Source organism: Mus musculus, chromosome 13 (assembly GCF_000001635.26).
Source record: "Mus musculus strain C57BL/6J chromosome 13, GRCm38.p6 C57BL/6J".
Lineage (NCBI taxonomy): Eukaryota > Metazoa > Chordata > Mammalia > Rodentia > Muridae > Mus > Mus musculus.
Genome location: NC_000079.6, coordinates 49,855,918 through 49,873,797, shown reverse-complemented (window position 1 = coordinate 49,873,797; position 17,880 = coordinate 49,855,918). Strand labels below are relative to the sequence as shown.

Here is a 17,880-nt window from a genome sequence, read left to right as displayed (position 1 = left end):
ACAAGAAGCAAAAGGTTTAAATCTTTCAGTATATATTGTTTCCTAAGTGAAAAGTATTTTATTAGCTAATGTCTCTAAAGGGAAGTTTAAAGTTCTAGGGAATAGTTGTTGCTTCATAAGATTCAGAGGCAATATCTTTTTTAATAATTAGGGTTTCAGTCATACTGGAAAATTGGTACAAATTTACTTCAAAATTTTATTTCCAAAAGCTTACAGGATATGTTAATTGGCTAAGACCTCACCTTAAACTCGCCACAGGAGAACCTATGCCTTTGTTAGGTGCTATCAAGTGAGATTCCAATTAACTGGTGAGAACCAAAAAGGCTTTAACAGAAAGTAGAAGAAACTTCTGTAATCTATTGGTATCAATTGTAATTGGTGGTAATCAAATATTAGTTACATATTCTAGTTATTTTTATTAAATGTGTCCACAGCTATTTTTTGGCAAAAATAAACATTAATGTAAAATCATCCTTCTTTACCTCAAGTTTTAACATCCTATTATAAGGCTGCTGTGGTGCTAATTAAGAATTCCTTGTTCCAAACAGCAATTGGTTATTGCAGAATATTGATATTTGACCTATTACATACCATCATATGAAGTAAAATTGATAATTATCCTAAGATAAGTTAAAAATTTATAAATTCATGCATGCATGCATCCCATTTACTGTGTTTAAAAAATAGCCTTTATATGAGAAAAAAGTATATGTAAATCAAATCACATGCTTATCCTGTTTCAGCACAGATAATTAAATTGTGTGCTGAAGATGGTATTTAAAAATGTTGAACAATCAAACTTTAAGTTGTATATTAATAGTCAATATTATATCTCAGAGCTTGCAATTGCTTATGCAATTTATAAGAAAAAATACTGTTTCTTTAAGAAAATTGTTTTTGGGCAGTTAAGAAATTGTCCTAAGTTGCCTGGAAAAGACCTCCAGGATTTGCTTTTGTGTTATAGAGGTTTACATAAAGCTTTAACTAATAAAGATTACAGATAGCTCCTGAAAAGAGATCAAGATTCTTATATTTATTTGAGTTTTAAAAGATAGTTATTTACAGAAACAACTTAAAGATTTTCTCTAATTTCTGATTAATAAATAAATAAATTATACACAAGTGACTATAATGACTTTTCAAGCATTCTAGTTACAATCTCTCTTCAAGAGAAACAATTGAAAGTGTAATTAGTCACTGTTCATGTTATATTAAAACTGACTAACAGTTCAGTATCTAAAATTCTGATGAAAATACAAGATTATATTTTGATGCGTGAGCACCCTTTTTATATTCAACATATTAGAGCACATGCATCATTACCTGGCTCCTATTCAAGGGAAAAATTCCTAAGCTGAAGTTAGCCACTGACAAGAAAGACTAAACAGATAAGTCCTAGCTGTTTATTTTGTAAATCTAAATAGTATATATGACTGGGCTGAATAGCCACCCTAGAAACAAATGTTCTGTTCTTATTAGTCAAAAACATTCATGACAGTTTTGCCATCAGATGAATGTGACTCATCTGACTGGCCTTCCTTATAATCCTCAAGGACAAGGCATTGTAGAACGTGCCCATCACACTCTCAAGTCCTATTTAATTAAACAAAAAGGGGGGATAAAGGCTATGACGCCAAAGATGGCTCTATCCCTTATAATATTTACTCTTAATTTCTTAAAATTGGATAATGCTGGGAGATCACCAGCTGAAAGGCACAGACAATGGCCTCAATCACTCAATGAAATGGTCAAGTGGAAGAATGTCCTTGATAATAAATGATATGGCCCGGATCCTATTTTAATAAGATCCAGGGGAGCTATATGTGTTTTTCCACAGGAGGAAGATAATCCCTTTTGGATTCTGGAGCGCCTCACTCGAAGGATCCAGCTCTTGGACAATGAGTCACAGGAACAAGATCCCAAGACATCGATGGATCATACTCCTCATGCTGGACATTCTGGTTCCTAGTATATCTGGAGAGTTAAGATGGGGAATTATGTCAACTTTCCCTCTTCCTATGCCAGTTATGCATAATGCACAAATATTTCCACGCTTTTTCACTACAGATAAAGAGCTGGGACTTGCTTATTTACCCTTAGATGAACAGATTCAGGCTTTACTAGAAAATAGAACCTTCTTCCTACAGGGAAGCCTGTGCTTTATGTTAATTTCCTCGTTACAAGATAAGAGCCAATGTATATCCTTGCATTATCAATCAGCAACCTGGTTAAGAAAGAGCTCTTGGGGCGTAACGACTGATATAAAGGCTGATACCATAGTTATAAGAGGATGGTGGGCCAGCCGAAAAGGTGGAAGATCTAAAAATAAGCCACCTTCACAACCTAGAATGGCACCCTTTTGCAAGGAAGGGTCCATGGAAGATGTAATGTTACCTTGGACAGGTTGCCAAGCTAAAAAATATACTTGGGCAGTAGAGAAATATTTTTCCTTTTCCCCATATATTAGTAGAGAGTATAATGATACTTTTGCTGGATATGATTTTAGTACTATGGACCCCCTCCAAACTAATACTAACCCTTTTGATCAGTGGTTGCTTTGTGGGGTTAATGGAAGCTGTATTGATCTCGCCCCCATGGCAATGATTGGAGGAGGTTCTAGTGAGAAAGGAGAATTGACCTTTGATTGGAAAAGTACCTTGAAGACCGGTCGGTCTGATAAGCAGAGTCCAAATTCTTTTAAATGGACCACCTCCAATGTTAGATATAAAAAACAGAAAGAGGTAAATTTTACCGCCACCCTGGTATGTGTATGGCCCCGTTTTTGTGGGTGGTAAGTAACAAAAGCTTAAATCAGAATAAGATAGAGATAGATTGCTCACAAGAAAAATGTTTTTATGCCTTATGCTGGGATGCTAAGAAATATCCTTTTGCTTTGGTTACCCGCATGCCTAGATTTGTTCCTGTTCCTGTAAATGCCCCTAATAGCTTGACTTTGTTTCGAGGGAAAAGAGATTTTGGTATTTCTGCTATCATAGTTGGATTGGTGGCCACAGCGGCGGTTGCAGCCTCTGTCACAGCCTCGGCACTTGCTCTATCTACTAGTATTAAAACAACACAAACTATTAGTGAGCTTTCTATGATGGTCACAACGGCTTTAGATAAACAAGCCACAGCCAACTCACAAATACAAGGAGGGTTGTTGCTGATAAATCAGCGCATCGACCTAGTCCAAGAGCAAGTGGATATTCTTTGGCAGTTGGCTCAATTGGGTTGTGAATACAAGATGCCTGGTCTTTGTGTTACTTCTGTTCAGTTTGAAAATTCTACAAGAGCAGCAAATTTGTCAAAAACTTTGTCTCGTTATATGTTACAGAACTGGACCATGGAATTTGAGGAAACGCTTCAAGAGTTGAGAGTTGCTATTCTACAAGTGAATTCTACGCGTCTCGACCTTTCGCTGACGAAGGGCTTCTCCACCTGGATTTCCTCTGCATTTTCCTACTTTAAGGAGTGGGTGGGGGTAGGCTTGTTTGCCGTGATCCTATGCGGTGGAGCGTTGCTTTTGCTTTGGATGGTCTGTAAACTTAAAGCCCAAACAAAAAAGTACAAGATGGTGATAGCCCAAGCACTTGCAGCATTAGAACATGGTGCCTCCCCTGGTATATGGTTATCTATGCTTAAGCAATAGGTCGCTGGAAGCTCAGCTCTTGCACCCCACGAGGCTAGTCTCATTGCACGGGATAGAGTGAGTGTGCTTCAGCAGCCCGAGAGAGTTGCACGGCTAAGCACTGCAGTAGGAAGGCTCTGCGGCATAAAATGAGCCTATTCTAGGGAGACATGTCATCCTGTATGAAGGTTGAGTGTCCAAGTGTCCTTCCCCCAGGAAAAAACGACACGGGATCGGACCAAGACCCCTCCGGTTGATGAGCCTGGGAGAAGGTTTTGTGTAATGCCCCTATTTTTGCACACTGGGGATTTGACCTCTATCTCCACTCTCAGTACTGGGTGGCCTGTTGCCTTTTAAATAAAAGAAAAGGGGGAAATGTGAGGAGCCGCCCTTGCAATCGCCATTACAAGATGGCGCTGATATCCGGTGTTCTAACTGGTAAACAAGTAGTCTGCGCATATGCTGGGGTATTTTTCCATGCCTTGTGCCCTGCCTGTCCCGTGGCGTCATCTGGGCTAATGGTGAGCAGCGAATCAGGAGCTGACACGTCTCCAACCGCTCTTTGTGGGTTATAAAAGGACTGATTTTCCTGTATTCGAGGTCTTCCTGATATGTAAGCAATAAAGCTTTGCCGTAGAAGGATCTGGTTGTCCAAGTGTGTTTTGCTGGTGAAACATTACAAGGACAAGAACTATTAAGTTAACAGCACCTCTGAAAGCTCTGGAAAAAAAGAAAGCAAAACAGGCTCAAGAGGAGTAGATTGGAGGAAATAATCAAGCTCAGAGCTAAAATTAACCAATTAGAAACAAAGAAAATGAGACAAAGAATCAAAAACACCAAGAGCTGGTTCTCTCATAAAATCAACAAGATAGATAAACCCTCACGAAAACCAACTAAAGGATATAGAGACAATATCCAAATTAACAAAATCAGAAATGCATAGGGACACAAAGTAACAGAAACTGAGGAAATAAAAAAATCATCAGATCTTACTACTAAAGCCAATATTCAACAAAACTGGAAAATCTAGAGGAAATGGATAATTTTGTTATGTGTAACAGATACCACATACCAAAGTGAAATCAAGATTAGTTAAACCATCTAAACGGATCCATAACCCCTAAGGAAATACAAAGAGTCATTAAAATCTCCCAACCAAAAAAGTCCTGGTCCAGATGCTCTTAGTGCAGAATTCTACCAGACCTTCAAAGAAGAGCTAATACTCCTCAAACTGTTGCACAAAACAGAAACAGAAGGAACACTGCCTAACTCAGTCCATGAAGCCACAGTACTCAGAACCTAAACCACATAAAGACCCAACAAAGAAAGAGAACTTCTGACCAATTTTTCTTATGATTATCGATGCAAAAATATTCAATATAATTTTAGCAAACCAAATCCAAGAACACATCAAACCATCATTCCCCCTACACATTTGTAACAGTTGGGCAGCTCTGGCTTCATGTGAGTCCTATAAAATTGGAATGGGAGCTGTCTTTGACTCTATTGCCAGCCTTTGGGTTCCCTTCCCCAAGCTGGAATGCATGGGTAGACCTCAGTAGGACAGGATGCACTTAGTCCTGCTTCCAGTTGATTGTTGGGGTTGGTTGGTACCAAAGGTGGGGTGTCTGAAAGGGAGTAATGGGAGAGAGATTTGTGAAGGTGAGACTGGAAGGAGGGACTATAGTCAAGATGTAAGGTGAATAAAAAAATTAATGGACAAAAGAACAACAATAGCACAGACAAGAGCCCAATAAGTTGAAAATGAAATTACATTAAATTAAATGGTTATATTAAGCAGATAAAAGATGTTTGCATTACAGGCTCAAAGGATGAGAGGTCATGCTAACAGTGAAATCCCAGTGTGGAGCCTTAACATTTAGAATATTCAAAGAATTACTTAAACAAGAATTACTTAAATTTAAAATTAGTTAAATACCAAAAATAAAAACAATCAACTAATGAACAGTTTTTAAAATGAAACACAAGAATAGAGTAACAAATTTATCAATTGTTCAACATTTGTTGCCTTCAGATAAATTCATGTTAGGAATATGTATAGAATTCAGGAAAATAGACACCAACAAACAAAATAACCTGAGAAATAATAAGGTACAGAGCACAACAGAGAATTCACAACAAAGAATTCTTCAATATTCTTAGCCGTCAGATAAATTCAGATTAGGATAATATTGAGATTCCATTTTATCTAACAACACTGACTGACATCAAAACAAATGAAGAATTCTACCAAAGATGTGGGGAAGGTACATGTCAGGAACTACTATTGGGTGTGTGAACTAGAGCAACATGGTCTATGTCAGTATATAGGCTCCTAAAAATAGAACTACCATAAGCCCAGGTGTACCATTTCTGAGCATGGGCTCAAAGGATGCAGTCTGCATCCTGCCAAGGACATCATGCACATCCATGGTGACTGTGGTACTACTCCCAATGGCAAGACAATCAGGCATTTTAAAAATACCTAAATAAATTCTATCAGAGTTTGCTAATTTGAAAAAGTGAACTTGTAAAGAAAAGAAGCAAAACACTACTGAGCATCCCTATTGTCAGAGATGATTTCATCCATAATTAGTCACGGACATTCTTATGGTTAAGAAAAAAAAAGGGGGGAGATCTTGGGTGCGACCTTGGTGGGGGGTCCCAAAGTCCCCAGGGGACTCTCAACACTGCAGGCATCCTAGCACACCCAGGATCTTGAGATCACTGGTGAGTGGAATGCAACATCTGTTAAAAAAAAAATAGGGTCTTGTGCTAGCAGGAACAGGGTCAAAGGACAAAGGCAGGCCCTAACACACCCAGAATCTTGGGATCACTGAGACTACTCTACACAGGAGAGCTCGTGGGCAGCAGAAGTAACAGAGATTCTTGGACAGGGTTCCTTTCCGGCCTTCATCCTCAGCCAGGAGACAGAGCTGAGACCAAGACCCCTGAGAACCTTCCCTGCCAGAGCAGAGTCAACCTCCAGGGAGGGCTCTGACCCCAGAAATCAGGAGGTGGATCTGAGCTCCAGATTCTGTGCAACTTCCCTGCAAGAGGAGAGGTTGCATGCAGAAGTGCTCTGACCACTGGGACTCAGGAAAGAGTTGGAATCCCAGGAGTGCTGACAGAGGCTAAAGAAACACAGAAGGAATAAGCTCCAGCCAGAGACGGCTAGAACATCTAACACCAGAGATTACCAGATAGTGAAAGCCAAATGAAAGAATCTTACTAACAGATAGTAAGACCACTCGGTATCATCAGAACCCAGTACACCCACCACAGTGGGTCCTGGATACCTCAACAAAAGCAAGATTTGGATTTAAAATCATATCTCATGAGGGTGATAAAAGATTTTAAGAAGGGCATTAATAACTCACTTAAAGAAATACAGGATAACACGCTAAATAGTTAGAAGCCCTTAAAGAGGAAGCACAAAAACCCCTCAAGGAATTACAGGAAAACACTGCTAAATAGGTAGAAGACCTTAAAAAGGAAACACAAAAATCCCTTAGAAAATTACAGGGAAACACATTCAAACAGGTGATGGAATTAAACAAAACCATCCAAGATCTAAAAATGGAAGTAGAAACAATGAAGAAACCCCAAGGAGACAATTCTGGAGATAAAAAACCTAGGAAAGAGATCAGGAACCATACATTCGAGCACCAGCAACAGAATACAAGAGATGGAAGAAAAGAATCTCAGGTGCAGAAGATTCCATAGAGAACATGGACACAACAGTCAAAGAAACTGCAAAATGTATTGCAAGCTGGAACAACCACTCAGGACATCAGTCTGGCGGTTCCTCAGAAAATTAGACATAGTACTACTGGAAGATCCAGCAATTCCTCTCCTGGGCTTATACCCAGAAGATGTTCCAACTGGTAATAAGGACACATGCTCCACTATGTTCATAGCAGCTGGAAAGAACCCAGATGTCCCTCAACAGAGGAATAAATACAGAAAATGTGGTATATTTACACAATGGAGTACTACTCAGCAATTAAAAACAATGAAATCATGAAATTCTTAGGCAAATGGATGCATCTGGAAGATATCATCCTGAGTGAGGTAACCCAGTCACAAAAGAACACACATGATATGCACTCACTGATAAGTGGATATTAGCCCAGAAACTTAGAATATCCAAGATACAATTTGCAGAACACATGAAACTCAAGAAGAAGGAAGACCAAAGTGTGGATATTTCACTCCTTCTTAGAATGAGGAAATAAATAGTCATGGAAGGAGTTACAGAGAAAAAACTTTGGTGCTGAGAAGGAAGGAAAGACCATCCAGAGACTGTCCTACCAGGGGATCCATCCCATATACAACCACCAAACACAGACACTATTGCATATGCCAGCAATATTTTGCTGACAGAACCCTGACATAACTCTCTCTTGTGAGGCTATGCCAATGCCTCGTAAATACAGAAGTAGACGCTCACAATAATCTATTGGATTGAACACAGGGCCCCTAATGAAGGAACAAGAGAAAGTACCAAGGGAGCTAAAGGGGTCTGCAACCATATAAGAGGAACAACAATATGAACTAACCAGTACCCCCCATAGCTGTGTCTGTAGTTGCATGTGTAACAGAGGATGGTGTAGTCAGCCATCAATGGGAGGAGAGGCCCTTGGTACTGCGAAGATCATATGCCCCAGTCAGGGGAATGCCAGGGCCAGGAAGCAAGAGTGGGTGGGTTGGGGATCAGGGCGGGGGTAGGGTATAGGTGGCTTGGGGGATACCATTTGAAATGTAAATGTAGAAAATATCTAATAAAAATGCCTTATTAAAAAAATAGAAAAAGAAAGGAAAGGAATTTCATTTTCCTTACCATTCTATACCTGAAGACAAAAAGGTACATTGTTTCAGATTATACTGAATTATGACAATGCTAAATAAATAGGAGACAAATTAAGTTTTGTGTCTAACTTGAGATGAGGTGTGATCATAGACAGACATGGATCTACAGGAAACGACAACCTGAGAGAAACAATCCCTACGTAAAAAGTTGAGTTCCACAGACAAGCACATCTTGTCAAAAACTAAGAACCCGATGAACTCAAGTCAATTATCTTGCAGGAGACAAAGGTAAATCGTAAGCTTCTGTTTCTTTGGAGACTCGGGTAAGTTATAATGATGTTTTGCTGAGGCTGACCAGTGAAAGCCTGTTTTGCTAAAGTAGACACCTGAAAGGATGTTTGGGTGAAGCAGACACAGGTGAGGATGTTGTATACGTGTGAAGGGATGCATGGTGTTTAGAAGGAACATTAGTGTGACCCCACAGACAGTGGGAGCTCCAGCTTTGGCTCGCCTTGCTCTGCCTTCCTAATCATTGCTGCTGACAAGCTTGTATTGGTTCACCCTACATTTTATTGCTGAGCTTAGCCTATGGCATCTTCTTCAAAGACTCACCAGGGAAATTCTGATAAGATTCCAGAGGCTTCTTGCGATTTCTTTGGAAATGGCCCTACTGGTGAACCTCACAGTTTCTTCTCAAATGAACTGCCCTTGCTGACTCATGTGTGGTGTCTGGAGTAGACTGGACTGGAGCTGCTAATTCATGTTTGCTATTTGCTAGGGGACTGGACCAGTAAGAAAGAAGATTGGGATTTTTGAAAAGAACCATTTCCAAGTTGGCCTACTTCACTCATGTCCCAATAACATTCCTTCTCCACAAGTTCTGGTGGGTTGTGAGTCAGAGGGGATAGTAAACTCTTATAAAAGTAAGTTGGGTAAAATATATGCCTACACAGATAAATATTGATGCTCAGAAAGAAAGAACAAAGGATGGACAAAGGTCTATGTGTGCCTGATTCAGCAACAGGATTTGGAAGGAGGGAGCAGGGAAAGGACACAGGATGGGAGGATAGGCTAGAGGCTGGGGAGGGGCTGTGGTACCCTCTCTCCTCCCAGGAGCCCTTTGTGATGAGGAGGTCACAGCTGTGTGATGTGGCCTGAGATTTCATGACACATATCAACCTGCACCCTAGGACTCAGTAGCCTGAGAGCTGCTCTGCTGTTCAGAAGATGGAGAATTTTCTCGCTCTGATGAACAGCATTAGTGACACATGGATGAGTCCCAGCTGCATGGACATAGCAATGGACATAGGCATTGCCTTTGTGTGTGGAGCTGGGCTCTTTTTCCTACTACTGCCATTCCTGAAGGACTGCCCAGTGTCACCACCACCAGAAAGTGAAAGCGACATCTCAGAGGTGAGGAGACTCTTGGTTCACACACAATGGAGCAACATTCTGTTGTTCATGAATGCTACTCCCACATTTCATAGAAATACAGGTGTAGTGACAAATTGTATACACACACACACACACACACACACACACACACATACATACTCAGGTGTGAGCTTCAGAATGCTCACAGCAACTGACTGTGCGTTACCTCATGTTCAAGCAGTAGCATGAATTTGTCAACAGCAGAAAATTTCATTGTTCTTATGACTTTTGGAATTCTAGGAACTTTCAGAGGATATATAAATGCTATGTGCTTTAGAGGCACACTTGGCAGTTGGTTGTTAGGTGCTATCCATTGCTGGTGTTTGTGCCTTGTTAACTATTCTAGTGCACAGAAGGAAGATGATATCCTGGATATCCTGACAATGAAGATTAAACTTGCCCTAAGTAAATAAACCCGCCTAACCAGCAGAAAATAGCTTAAGAATAATGTCTCCCCATTTCCCCTCTATCTTTTTTTTTTTCTATCTAGTATTTGGGGACCGAATGGGTGGAAAAAATGGTGGAGAAGGAAGGATGGAAGAAGGACAAACCTACAAAGTAGCTAAATTCTAGCTACAGACTGGTGAGGGGAAATTTCCAGAAAGAGTCTGAGAGGGCTGACAGGAAGGGCAGAGGTGAGAGTGGCTCTGAGGTGTCTGCCCAGAGCTCCCAGAGCATCTGTACAAGGAGACCACTAAGGACCATTGAGACTCCATGGACAGACTGTATATCTGAGTTGGTGGGGACACAGGAGAAGCTCAGAAGAGATCATCTGTCCTCTGCTGAGGCTCTTGATTTGTCTGTGCTGTGCTGACAACAAGCAGGTGATAAGACCAAGGGCCTCAGATCAGGGCTTGAGTCTCCTTTGCTCTTAGGGAGCAGGTATCACCTGACAGGCCAAAGGCAGCTGCAGAGCTCAGCCTTGGGTAGGATCCTGTCTGAGGACACTGACTGAGGACATCCCTGGTATATGTAGCATATATAGCCACTTTTGCTTCTTTTACAACAAGGCAATAAGGAAGTGAGTATAGGGTGAATGAGGCAAGCATGGCTGAGAGAGAGAGCTCAGTGGGAAATGCAGATTTCATGTATTCAATCACCAAAGAGAACAGGTAGCTTGCATACCAGAGAGAGGAAGAACAGACCCCAGATCATTTGTGTTGTTTCTAAATGGCAGGATGTGAGGATGGAGCAGAACAAGACCAGGAAGAAAACTGCTACTGGAAAAGGTAGACTTCTGCTTTCCTGTGGTGAGATATTCCATCTGGCTGGCCCTTTAGTGACCAGGTTCATGATGAGAGGCATGTGTCCAAGGACATGATATGCAGGAAGGAAGAAGGACTTCTGGGAAGGAAAGTAGAATCAGGGAACACCCAAGTTTTGTGACAGAAAGAAGCTGTGGTTAGGCTAGGATGGGAGCTACACATGTGAGTGTTGTTCAAGGCACTGGACTGATGCTGTGCCCCTGTATAGGGATCTCCATGGTCCACCTGACAGCAGGTAGCTTCAATACTCCCATCTGTATTTCTCTTTCAGATAACTGATCCTGGGGGCATTATATGTTGTGAGTGGAATTACACAAGTTGAGGGAGGAGCAGGAAAGTGTAATGGAGAAATGAGATCCCTTTATTCCACTTTCTCACTTTCAATGTTCCTTGCACTATGATAGTTGAGCATTAGAGTCCTCACAGAGGTGTTCATAAGAGAGATGTCTCACTCCTCTGTGTTCTCATTCCTTGTCCTGTTCTTACTTAACTATCTCCAGGTTGTAGAGATGGAGGAAAAAATGTGGAAGAGACCAAGACTCCATCACAACCTATGAGAATGTAAGAAATCTTTGTCTTATGGGAATTTTCAAGCCAGATTGTGAGCTCAGGTTCTGGAGATGCTATGCAGGGTGGGATGGGAAGACAGCCCTCTTGAATGTGAGAATAAGGAATATGTGATATGGAGGCAATGAGTCACTGTATGGCTACAGGTGCCATATTTACACAGACTGATGGCTCTCTTGATCCTCTGCTTGAGGCTGATGTTTTGCCTGCTGTCTTTTGCAGTTCCACTAAGCAACTGCTCCAGGACTCCCCACCACAACCCCTGTGGAACCCTCTTCACAAAATGGATCACCTTCCTCTCTTTCAGCAGTTGTCTTACCTCAAGGTCTTGGAGCATCTTATACGAAAGGAGTTTAGTTACATATTCTGGGGCATTTCCTCTCTGTTCCCTGAGTCACTTCTGGCTACTGCCCATATCCTCAGAAGCCCTACCTTGTCAGAACAGAAAACCGTGAGGTTTTGTGATGCCTGTGGCCCTGCCCAAGCTCTAACCCAGGCTCAAGAACAACCACAGCTTTCCCAGGACCTGCCATTGCCTCTGAAACTTGTGACACCAAGTTTGGAAGGTGTGGCATGGTTCCAAGAAATGGAAATGGTCCCAAGCTCTACATCAAACCAAATGCCTTCTTGTTTCAAGAGAAGGACCTGTAGAATAGCATGTTCTACCACTGAGAGAGGGACACAGACACCACTAACAATTGAAAACCAGTCCTTGCCACATGGACTATACTGGAAAAACACCAAAGTTTCTGATATCCAAAAACAACAAGAAGCTATTTGTAAGCCCACTCAGAACTTGTCAAAGGGCACCCAGCACACTACAGGTATCAGGTCAGCATCCATCCTTCCTGAGAATTGTCAGATCATCCATAACAATGAGGAGCCACAGAATGAAGACAAGGCACCTAACATGGGAGAACTACAAGGAACTCCTGTCACACTCCACCCATCCAGGAAACTGACCCAGTTTCAGGAACATTTCCCAGCAAACAGTGATCATTATTGTAAAAGCAGGTCTCAACTCTCTCAGCCTGCCAAGTCCTCCATCCTCAACTCCAAACCCTACAAATGTAGCAAAATGATGGAGTCTGTCCCCTTGGGGGTACCTGTAAAGGAGGACATAGCAACCTGTGATATACATAACACCATCAAGAAGGGTATTGGTCTAGGAGTCAAAGATGTGCCTTGCGCTTCAAGTAATAGCCCTGGGAAGGCACTAAAATCCAGGAACCCTGCACTAAGGACAGACACTCTGTCCTACATGAACCCTTTGGAGCAACATTTCTTCCTTGACTCAAACACTGAAAGAAAGCTGGAATCAAACAGCACAAAGATTCCAGAGAAACGCAGAAGGAGACCATATCAGGAGAACCTTGAGGCAAGGGATCTGACCCCACCTGGGGTTCCACCTTCAAAAGTTCCCCAGGTTGGGTTTGCCGCATCACCCATCTGTGGTTCCAAGGCTGAATACTATTCCAAGGCTGCCATGGTCCTAGAAAATTTGCATCACCAGGATCCTGGAGGGACAAGGGTGGAAAGTATTTCAAATGACATGCTTGAAAGTGCTGAGTTTACATTCTCACCTGAAGAAGTTCAGGAGACCCAAAGAACACTTCCACCTGCTGCCAGCCATGGGCCCTCAAAAGCCCAAACAGATCCATTGCAGGGAAACCTGAGTGTTCAGCAACCTGCTTTTTGCTTCCAGGCAAAACACCAACAGAGCACAACTATCCAATGCACAGGAAAAGGCAAGCTGCAACCAAATAACAGCCCCAAAATGCCCAAGCTTCCACCATGGAAGAGGTTTACGCATGTGGACTCAGGACAACCCTGCTGGCGGGTGATAGTGATTGATCCTGAAGAAAGTATCCCACCTTCAACAGCCAAACAAAACAATATAGTGGAGGTGAAAGAAGAGCCGCTTCCTGCATGGACAGTGAGTCTGGGATCCAGTGACATTCACAATGACCAAGCCATCAGTATGGATCCCAGGAAATTTGGATCTTTAGAGGCCAACAAAAACCCAGGCCATCTCCAAACACCTACCACACAGCATTCACAGGACTCAGGTCTAAAACCACAAGCATACAGTAAAGTTGACTTGCTATCAAAGGAGCAGCCAGAAGCCTGGCTTGTGAAACATGATCCAGATGGACCCAGTACAGTATATCCTGCCAAGGTCAGCTTGCCTTTAGAGCACTCACGGCCCAGCTCCCAAAATACACCCCAAAACATCCAAGCTTTCCAGGGCTTAGGTGATGTCCTCATGAGAACACATGAAAGGGTGGAAACTAAAGAGATCAGTGTACTGGAGGAGAAAATCAAACTGTTGGATCCCAAGTGGCTACATCACCATGAAGAGAATCAGAGTATTGTAAGATCTACAGGCATACGTCAGGGAGAAAGCCTTGGGAGAATGAGCCCTTCCATGCCAAGCTCCATGCAGCTCAATGATACAACCTGGAAACCAGAAAAAGGAGAGATTACTTCTAAATGCTCTTGGAAGAACATCAGAAGTAATCCATTACAATATGAAAACTTCAGCAGAAAATACAACAGGCAGGGGGATTCTTTACAGAATGATCACCCCCCAGCATCTACTGTCCAAATGCAGGAGGTTGTAACAAGATACAAGGTCATCTATAATATGGTAGCTGAAATACAATCCCTCGTGAGTATTCTTGTCCAGATCCTGGAAAACACTGAAAGGGACCAACCAAAGGTACAAATGTGTACAGTGGAATCACTGACATCCCAGCCAGGTGGCTCATTCTATCCTTCTGAGGGTCTGTATGACACAGATCATAGCAGAGTACCAAGCAGAAAGAGCTGTGGCCATGCCACAATCCCTGAGATGAATAGCTGTCCCTTCACATACAGAGGAATTGGAGACAAACTGCAATCAGGGATTGAAGACCTGAGAGCCTATGATCAACATCGGAACCAAGTAAAGAGGGGGATGGGCTTTGACCAGTTCCACATGCCCAAGGAGTTTGACCTTCCATATAGGTACAGCAGAATTGGAGACAAACAGGAGCCAGGTCTTGCAGACCAGAGAGCCTGTGGCCTATGTAGAACAAAGACTGTAATGGGTCACTGTCGACACAGAAGCCCCGAGGTGCAAAAGCGTTCATTCAGATACAGAGAAATTAGAGATGAACAGCAGCCAGGTCTTGACCATAAAACCTTTGACCCACATCAAAGTACAAGAAAAGGAATGGGCTGTGGCTGGTTTCTGAGTCCCAAAGAGAACCATCCAGTCAAGCACAGGGCAACTGACAGCTCTTGGCCTTCAGTTGCTGCCCAGCGAGCCTCTGACCCCAGGTAGACCTTACCAGAGTAGGTCAAGGAGCAGGGGGCTCAAGCCATCCATGCCTTTCCACACCAGGATCTTCTAGAAGATGTCCCATCTGCCCAGCCACTGTTTTCCCCATGCTTCCTTGTAATAAACTTGGTGTTGTCCCTGCAAGGAAACTCTTTTTCTGGAGTTCTTCCTTGCCTGCTCATGGCTCCTTCCCAGGCAGGAGCTGCTTCCTGGTTCCTGCTCCTATCTTTCAGCACAGTGTTTTCTGTCCTACAGTGATGGAGCAGGATAAGTTCAGCATTGCTTCTGCCTCACTGAAGTTTATGGAGAGACAGGGACCATGGGAAGGCATGGGCACTTAGAGGTGGCATCCTCACACAGTCCCATCACTGTGCAGATAGTATCAATCTTGCTGTCATTACAGATACAACAAAAAGCTATAGTTTTTCAGGATGAGCCAACCATGTAAAGATCCCATTCAGGTGTGGCCCAATGTTTTCCCTTTGATGTCCCACCTTGATGTATTTGTCACTGTACAGAATGATGTGCAGAGACAACAATCACGAATTTTCATCCCCAGTTCCAAGATAGGAGAATCTCTACCTGCATGAGTAGGACAGGCACAGAGAATACCTATCCCAGGAGACCCTACTGAACTTGATGCAACCTGAGCCCCGATCAACACTTACCTAAGCCTGGGTGATAGGGCAGTGATTGCCCATAGTCTGCCTTCCTCTCTGACGAGAACAGGGTCCAGAGTTGATCCTGCAGTGTTTGACCTTGTGTGGTTGCTGAGGCCCATGTCACACAGGCCTGCCCAGTAACACAGCAAAGCCTGCAGAGATACCAAAAACATCCCATTGAGTCCACTCAGTGCCTCCCTGGAGACCTGGATCCATCCTGCCCTGGCCATTACCTTGTTGACATGTGGACATGCAGCGCTCTCTCTCTCTCTATCTATCTCTATCTCTCTCTCTATCTCTCTTTGTGTGTGTGTGTGTGTGTGTGTGTGTGTGTGTGTGTGTGTGTATTAGTGTTACCTTTCTCTTTGTTTCCTTCTATCAGGCAGGTGAACAAGAGGACAATCTGCAAACTAGGAACCGAGTCCTCAGCACAACCAAGTCATGTGTGCAACTCTGCCCTAATTGCACTTGGCCTGGCAGGGGAGCTAGAGTATACAGGCCAGGAAAGACTAGGGGAGGGGGCCTCCATCAATGTAGGCTTAGAGAAGACATCAACCTCACTGGGTAATAACATTTCTGGTGCAATTTTGCAGGGAGGATCACTTGCACCTTGGTGGGTAACCCCTAACCTATGCTCTGTAAATAATGCCTAAGCGCTCCTTGGCTCCCAGAGTGGATCCTGCCTAGTTTGTCACTGTCACTTTAGAAAGAAGGGTAGATGGTAAATCTCCTGGAAAGACATTCTATTGACACCTAATCTGATAAAGTTTACTTTCTTTCTTCTGGATTCCAGTTTTCTTAACTATTCCATTCTCTGTCAGTACCTGAGGAATAGGAATTTAAATATTTTTTTTCTATCATTGTAGGAATGACTAGTGTTCTTATAGATTTCTTTTATATATTACATTCTGTGGTTCTCCATTCTCCCTGCAGGCTGCTGACACATGAATGGACAGAGTCAAAGAACAGTATTTGAATGGCCCTGAGTACATGACAAACATTCAGGATTAGTTTCACAGAGGCAGCTCAACTTTATTTGGTATAAATCAAGGACCAAATAATCTTTGGAAAGAGGATAGCGATTTCCTAGATGGGTAAGTATTATTGAGTAGGGCTGGTACCAAAGAAGGCCTCCTTTGCAAGTAGAGGAATTCCAGGATTTTGCTTAACAGGTTCTTATCAGGAGAAAAGAAGCTGAACCTGTAACCTCACCAAGGCTTGTGACAGTTCCTAAGTAGAGCATATATGGGTCAGGCTCCCCAGATGAGGGAGAGAAGAAGCCTAGCTAAGAAAAGGGAGTCTTAAATCCTGCACTGAGCTCAAGAAAGCTGTCTGGACATTGAGGACCTCAGCAGCACTGCTTAACCACTTTCTTAAAGTCTATTCATTTGTGAACTTGCTTGTTTGTTGAGATTCATTTCAATCATCATTGGTCCAAGGGAGAGATAATGAAAGGCAATGTGCAGTGGGAACGCTAAGAGCTAAGAATTCAGTTGTGAAACACATACTTTGAACTTTATCTACAACTTTTAGAGCTAGATACATACCTCAGGTGTCGAGTGTTTTGCCTGTCATGCTAAAAACTCTGTGTTCATGCTCCAGAACTGAAAAAACAAAGGAAAACTGTTTCTGTGTCTAGGAACCAATAATTTATGCTGACAAAATGTGATTACTTCTCTCAAAATGAGAATATGATTACAAAAGTATGATTACTTTTCTCAAAGAGGAAGTTAAGGTCAATGCTACATTTTATCGTCTACCAACAGTGCTAAACTTACATAAACAGTTTTCAGACAGATGATATTTAAACCTAAATACTAAACAAAAACGAAGCATACACTATAATGTCCTCGACACACATGACTCAACTCACTACCAGCATGTTTAATTTTGCTTGAGTCAGTCACTCAGTGATTAAAGTTGTATGTTCACAAATGCCACGTTCCACTCCAGAATACTTTTTTGCTCCATGATATTTAAAGAATTTATGATGGAAGGATGAAACTGTCCATATAAAAGTGAATGTTCTTTAAAAAAAATATATGGGGCTGGGTAGTGGTGGGGCACACCTGTAATCCCAGCACTTGGGAGGCAGAGGCAGGCAGGACTGCACAGAGAAACCCTGTCTCGAAAAACAAAAAAATAAAATAAAATAAAATAAAATAAAATAAAATAAGAAGAAGGAGG

At 42.3% G+C, this 17,880-nt stretch overlaps 1 protein-coding gene and 1 pseudogene across 7 annotated transcripts in view; one reads left to right on the top strand and one right to left on the bottom strand.

Moving 5' to 3' along the window:
- The window catches only part of Gm272 (predicted gene 272), a 121,323-nt gene that overhangs the window by 13,980 nt on the left and 89,463 nt on the right, over positions 1-17,880 (bottom strand). For all 7 annotated transcript variants that reach the window (XM_006516992.3, XM_030247495.1, XM_030247493.1 and 4 more), the window contains 2 exons: positions 17,241-17,297; positions 15,700-15,845 (listed from right to left, as the gene is read on the bottom strand). The gene's annotated coding sequence lies outside the window, so the exon portion shown is untranslated. The remainder of the gene's footprint in view (positions 1-15,699; positions 15,846-17,240; positions 17,298-17,880) is intronic.
- Positions 9,606-11,997, top strand: Gm8672 (annotated as a pseudogene).